Source organism: Ranitomeya variabilis, chromosome 1, assembly GCF_051348905.1.
Source record: "Ranitomeya variabilis isolate aRanVar5 chromosome 1, aRanVar5.hap1, whole genome shotgun sequence".
NCBI lineage: Eukaryota > Metazoa > Chordata > Amphibia > Anura > Dendrobatidae > Ranitomeya > Ranitomeya variabilis.
In genome coordinates, this window is record NC_135232.1 from 882,150,756 (window position 1) to 882,158,521 (window position 7,766).

The window sequence follows — 7,766 nt, forward strand, 5'->3', positions numbered from 1 at the left end:
TGTTAAGGAGCTGAAACTCCTAAGCCCTTCATCCATTTTTAATGTGGATACCCTCAAATGAAAGCTAAAAGTCTGAACTTCAACTGCATCTGAATTGTTTTGTTTAAAATTGGTTGTGGTAATGTCTATAACCAAAATTAGAAAAATGTTGTCTCTGTCCAAATATATGTGGACCTAACTGTAAATGAATTTTCCCTTGTATTAAGGACATTTTCATCTACCCCTTCTTTAATAAGATTATTGTATAAAGATATTATTATAGGAAAGAAGTCTTTCTACAGTAACCAGTGTCAGATAATATTCTGTGTGCCTCTTTACAGTAGTCAGAATCATAGTGACTACTGTACTATTGCACCTATGTACGCTAATCTCTTCTTGGGCATATTTGAGGAATTATTCATACTCAACAGCACTTGGAAAAAATACATAATCCTATGCAAAAGATTTACTGATTATTTTTCATCTGGGACAACACGGATAATAATATTGAAACTTTCATTAAGTACATAAATATGAACAACTGGGGACTTTCCTTCTTTCCTCTCTATGATCCCTTTGGTATCAACTTTCTAAACATCACTTTTTTTTCTAAAGAAAACACCATTCTGACTAAAATCTACTTCAAAAAGGTAGACACAAACAGCTATATACACTACAACAATGGCCACTACATAAAATGGCTAATAGCATTCCAAATAATCAATTCCTAAGAATCCGAAAAAACTGCCTCCTAGTTGAAGATATTAAAACTCTATCCTTCAGGAAAGGTTTACATCCCAGAAATATCCAAATGTTTTAATCAAGAGACCATACAATAACTCATTAGAAACCAATCAGGATACATTATTAATGCAAAAAAACAAACCGGAAACTGACAATAAATATATGTTTTATTTTATCACCCAATTCAACTCCAACCATAGGGAAATACCCAACATATTCCAACAAAATTTGCATGTGTTGCTCAGTGACCCAATCTTAGGTAAAGCTCTTCCAAGAAACCCTGGTATCACTTTCCGAAGAGCTCCCACAATTAAAAATATTTTAGCTCCTAGTCACCTAAGAAATTAATAACCTCAGACCAATCAATAATCATAATGGATTTTATAAATGCGGCCTGAAAAATTGCTTATGTTGCCACACCATTAACCATAGAGCAGATAATACCGTCTCATCTGCCACATGTGAGAAATTTACTATCAATCAACATTTGAATTGCACTACTGATTTTGTAATTTACATTATAGAGTGCAAATGCAATAAACAATATGTAGGCAGAACAACCCAAGCATTACACTCAAGACTGAATTCTCACAGGCACAACATCCATAAGGGCTTCCTTCAGCACCTGTTTTCAAAACACTGCACTATAGGACACAATAAGGAATATGACAGATTAAGAATCAGCAACATCCCAGTACATACGCCCAACCGAATACAAACACTAAATAGAAAAGTAATCAATTGGATCTAAAGACTAAATACCCTAAAACCACATGGACTTAACAAAATATAAGAGTTTTTTTCAATATCTAATTAATTTTAAAAAATTGGATAATTGTTTATACTGATCAAATATATATTTATTAATACATTTTATCTTTCTCCAAATTCTATTAATCCATCAGAAATATTTTTTATATAATCATTTTATAAAGTCAATTTGAATTATGTTACCATATATACTCGAGTATAAGCCAAGATTTTTTTAGGCTAAAAGTGCACCTCTCGGCTTATACTCCCTGCTTGGTCTCTGCACTTCCCTGATTCTCTGATGGTCTCCAGTGCCTGCAGCTCTTCCTGTGTTCAGCAGTCACGTGGCACCGCTCATTAACCCCTTTCTGACATTAGATTACTATCCCTTTGAGGTGACCCGGGCCCTGTATGACCATTGACGCGATAGTACGTCATATGCGATCAGCCGCGCTCATGGGGGGAGCGCGGCCGATCATGGACGGGTGTCAGCTGATTATCACAACTCACATCCAGCACTATGTGCCAGGAGCAGTCACAGAATGCTCCCAGCACATTAACCCCTGAAACACTGCGATCAAACGTGATCACAGCATTCCTGTGGCATAGGGAAGCATCGCGCTGGGAGGGGGCTCCCTGCGTGCCTCCCTGAGACCCTCAGAACAACGCAATGTGATCACGTTGTTCCCAGGGTCTCCTCTGTTCTCTTCCCTGCAGGCACTGGATCCAAGATGGCCATGTTGTAGCTGTTTTTGTTCTGACCCACTGTCAGCTGACAGATCACCAGTGAGGCCTAATTGTGGATTTACGCCCTTAATTGACAAGCGCTTGGAGACAAAAGACACCTCACACGTATCCTGTGAGCAAGTCACTTTTATCTGACATATTAAAACCAAGGCAATGCTTTATACCATTTACATCTAATGCATTTCAATGTAACTCATGTAGCCCCCACCAGCACCCAGGGTCATATTCTATTTACCATAGCTCAGAACATATTGTAACTGACTATTGAGAACATACATGATAAGAAGTATAGTCTCCTTGAAGAGGAGTCCATCAGACTACTGCGTCAACAGATTCTAGTAATTCTAACACTTAAAGGCAAGAGGCACTTAAAGGCAAGGCAGTTAAAGGCAAACTATTAACCCTTCTATAACAATTTCCCCCTTTTGTAAATGGTATAACCTTTGCTACGGGGTCAGCTGATGTCCACAAAGGAGCTACTGTCTCATGGGTCTAGTACCCACAAGGGGGCTTCCTACCTGCTTCGCCCATCCACCCTCAGTGTGGACACTCAACTCCCCCGTCAGCAGTGGCCATACGGGGCCTATGATATACTACAGAAGGTTCAGCCTTAGATAATACATATATTAGCGCTTTTACGGCTACATAAAACAATAAGCAAAGCAATAAAATTTGCATACAAGTCTGGAAAATACCAAAAATAATCCATCCTGCTAGGCCGCTAAGCCAATCGGCTGGATTTAAAAAGGAGTCTCTATATTGTATTAGTCTCATTAAGAGCCTTAAGGAACCTAGAAAACCTGAGTCCAAGTCTCATTGGGTATGCTGTGTGGTGTTAATACCTTCCTTGGCTCCAGAGGTAAAGGCTAAGTACAGCATAGCCATTACAAATACTGGGCTGTGTATACAGATCCAACAGTCCACCAGTTTTTGTCCTTCCGCGTCGCTTGTAAGAAAAGCAAGATGCTGAATAAGTTTGTTGTCCTTGTCAACACTTAAAAGTTTATCCAGTGTCTCTGTAAGGTGCAGACATCCTACCACTGCCAGCAAGGTGATTAGAACAACAGTCTTTCTGCTAGTGAAAAGATCTTTTTGCAGCGACTGGTATGGATCCAGGTGGGCGTTCCCTCAAGTGAATGTGGTCAGCTGGACTTTATAAAGGGCCGTCAAACCGTGGATATAGGCTCCTTCTCACGTGTCTGTGTATGACCACCCAATCACCTGGATTCAGAAGATGTGCGTCTGCACTGGCATTAAGATCTGGAATGGATGAAAACACATGTTTATGCACCACAATAAGTATTTTCTGCAAGGCCTGGACATGGGCTGCTGTTATAGCACCGTGTTGCATTTGTAGCACCTGTGGGAAGTACAGACCAGTCTCTGGCAAACTACTAAACAGGACTTCAAAAGGGGACAAGCCTGTCTTTCTATTCGGAGTGTGTCTGACTGACAAGAGTGCAAGAGACAAGCACTCTATCCCGCTCTTTCCTGTGTCTGCCATGGCCTCTGAATTTTCAGTTTAAGTGTCCCACTTAGTCTTTCCACTTTCCCACTACTTTGTTGTCTATATGGTGCATGATATGCTTGCTGTACTCCCAGGGCCTGCATGACTTCCCTCACTATTTCTCCCGTGAAGTGTGTGTCCTTATCGCTCTCTATGGTTTCTGGGACACCATACCTGCAGATCAGTTCTTTCATCAGTTTGTCTGCAGTCACTTTAGCATTTGCACATTTTTACCAGATAGGCTTCCAGCCAACCAGAGAAGAGATCTACATATACTAGGACATTTTTCACACACTCCTACCTTGGGTAGCTGTATGTAGCCCGTCTGCAGTCTCTGAAACGGGTAGAGAGGCCTGGGTGTCGCTTTCTTAGGGACTTTTACTGTTTTACCAGGGTTGTGCTGTGCACAGATGAGGCATGACCGTATGAGCTTTGCTGCTGCGTAACTGAAACCAGGAGCGATCCGGAAGGCATGTGACATTTTGAGGTGTGAGTGGGGCCAGGTGTTGCTTGCGCCATTATTAGGAACAGGGACTTTGGTATATACAATTTATCCTTATTCTCCCAAAACTCCTTTTGAGTTTAGCTCAGCTCCCATTCTCCCCCGTGTTCCTTCTCTGTTTGGGCAGCTGGAGGGATTTCAGGACATCTAGGCTCAGTGTGGCTGGAATCCGCTGACTCTCCGCCACTGTCCACTGCTCCCTAGGCCGCCGTGCTGCTACTTTAGCAGCCTCGTCCGCCCTTCTGTTGCCCTCTACCTCCACAGAGTCACCGTCCGTGTGTGCTGTTACCTTGACGATGCCAACCTGGACTGGTAACGTCAATGCCTCCACTAATTGTTTCACCAGCTCTGTATTTTTAATGGGCTTACCGGCTGATGTAAGAAACGTTCTGCTTCTCCAGACAGGGTGATAATCATGGGATATTCCCCATGCACAATTTGAATCTTGTGTAAATATTAGTGACATTACCTGCAGCAGCTCTACACGCCTCAGTGAGTGCCCTCAACTCTGCCTCCTGCACTGACATGTGAGGAGGGAGTGGTTCAACTCGGATTACCTCATGTGAGGATACTACTGCATGTCCAGTATAGAATCGCCCATCCTGGTGGTATCTGGAGCCATCTACAAAAATAAAACTTCAAAATATGCATTAGGAACAGGTTTTTCATGAACATATGTAAAACATACTGTCTCCTGACTCATCAGTTCCTATGCAGTCATGTTTGTGCGTCAACGTACCAGAGTACTTTTTTTTTTTTTTCTAATGCTGTCACCAATTCCCCCTTTTCTGAATCCACAGGCAGATGAGTGGCTGGATTTAGAACACTATGTCTTTTGAGGGTGACGTATTCAGGAATTAGTATTAGAAACATATTCGAGTCTGATCTGTCTATCCATAGACAGGTGTTTTGGTTGTACTTGTATGAGTATGGCATTAATGTCATGTGGGGAACAAATTGTCAAACGAAAAAGTCAGTGTGAGCTCACATGCCTAACAGTAATACAGCAGCTCTTACAACACGGACACACGTAGGAGACCCTCTAATCACTGGGTCTAATTGTGCTGAGTAGTAAGCTATTAGTCTCTGTTTCTCTCCATGCTGTTGTGTCAGTACTGCGGTAGCATGTCCTCCCTGCTCTGTTCAAAATAAGAAAAAATGGCTGATCATAGTTTGGAATGCCTAAGGCCGGGGCTGGCACAATGAGCAGCTTCAGAGAATCAATTGCTTCTTGAGTGAGATTGTAAGGGTTTGATGACAACCTGTCATAGAGTGGTTGCATCATTTGTGAAGCAGACCTTATCCAAGGCCTACAGTAGGTCACCAAACCTAGGAAAATGCGTAGATGCTGTTGTGACCTGGGTAAAGGGAGATTTTGTATTGCCTGTTTTCCGTCTTCAGTCAGGTGTCTTGTACCTTCAGCAATACAATGTCCCTAAAAATGTCACCTTCTGTTTGCAATACTGTAATTTGTCACGGGAGACCTTGCAACCCTTCTCTGCCAAAAAAAACACAGCAAGGAAACTGTAGCTTCCTTGCAGGACGTCTGGTCCGGGCAGCAGAGCAAGAGGTCATCCACATACTGCAATAGTACAGTCTGTGGATGAAGTGGTTGCCACTGCTCAAGAATCCCTGCCATCGCTGTTGGAAAGATGGTTGGGGAGTTCTTTCCCCCTTTTGGGAGGACCGTCCAACAGTATTGTTTACCTTCGCGAGTAAAAGAGAAAAGATGCTGACAGTCAGGGTGCAGGGGTACAGAAAAGAATGCATTTGCCAAATTAATGACTGTAACATTTTGTGACCGTACGGTGTGTGTATTAGGGACAATTGAGATTACACTCACTGTAACATCATTAATGGCCTGTAAGTCCTGAACTATTCTGTGTCAGGGGAACCCTTGGGACATTGATTTGACTAGACTCAAGGGGGTGTTGCTTTAACCAAAAAGGAGTGGTTCCTTCTTTTAATTTAATCATGACAAGGGGAATGGGCAGCCGACCCATATCAGATTTTCCCCTTGCCCAAACGGTGTCTGGTACCTGACTCTTTTCCCTGTCCTCAGACATTTTGGTGTCAGGTATTACTTTCACTACTCTTGCCATATACACCATTTCTGCAAATTTACACAAGTGTTTATATAAATCACACATTAATGACTAAATATTATTTATACCTGTATTTGATTGGGTAGAGTACCTCTCAAGAAAACTAAATTTGATTCACAAAATATGTTACCAAAAGAAAATTATGTATATGAAAATATATATTTATGAAAGATACTGAGTCATAAAATGGGAGAGCACAATGCCATAGGCCACAGCAAAGCACAAGCTTATTTTAAGAAGGTAATAGCCCTATGTAAATCCATAACTAACAGTTCCAAATATAAAAAGAAGGGTTTTGAAAAATACCAAATATTAATACCAGTTGCTTGCGATAAGGTATAAGAAGTGGAAAGGACAAATAAACAGTGACTATGGTTTGAGCCAATATAATGAATGGCTAAAAAAAAACTATATATCATATGAAGACAACCTAGAAATACATGGTAACTATACCACCTTGTGTAAGGAAACTACTAAACTGGCAAATGAATGGAATTAAGTGTAACTATAATAGGGCATGATTTACCTGTGGTATAATGTGCACGTGGAAGACCCTGGCGTCCCTCTGCACCAAGTGTTTATATGAAAGGGGACTTGTGACTGTAATACCCTCAGGAGAGTACTGTATGGTGGCCTAGCCAGTACTCAACTCTGCTCCCAGCAAATTCATAGGGGTATTGTCACTAACAATAAGTTTGTAAGCACCTCTTGGCTGTCTCGTGATTCTAGTCTTATTTGTTTAGTCATAGGGGCTTCAGTCGCTTGTCTTTCTACACTCACGCATTCCACAGTCTTGTCAGTAATCATGTCTGGCATTATCAAGTCTTTGTGTACCACAGTTCCGGCTGCCCCGGTGTCAATCAAGAATTCTGTCTCCTTCCCTCCCGGCATTGGTATGGTGGTCATCAAGGAAGGACCAGGCCGGAGGGGACAAGAACAGGGCACACATTTGTCACTGGGTTGTCAGTTTCCTAGTCTGAAGGTGAAGGAAGTGGTATATTGGTCTGAGTGTCCATTTTCTCCACAATTCCAGCACTTCACTGTTTCTAAGTCCTTAGGTCCCTTACTACGTCTCTACTGTTTTCCTTGTACTCCAGCATACATGACACGTCGTCTTGTCCTAGTTTGTTCAACTCTTCAGCGACTTTCAGGAGATCTTTTGGATCTACATTTCTCCACTCAGGTCTGGCTCTCTGTATTGCGTCTCGTAAGTCTTTGGTCATACCATCAATGAATGTATTTACCAATATTTTAACATCAAGTGGGTTTATGGGACTGTACCCCATGTCTGCCCATTTCAGCTGTAACTGTCCAAAGTACATCTCTACACTCTCTTCTTTTGTCACATCTGTATGTGTCTTGATTATGTGTCCTAGTACGTCACCTGCTTTTGTGCTCACTAACTACCTAGGCCTGCCCAGGTGCACGTATA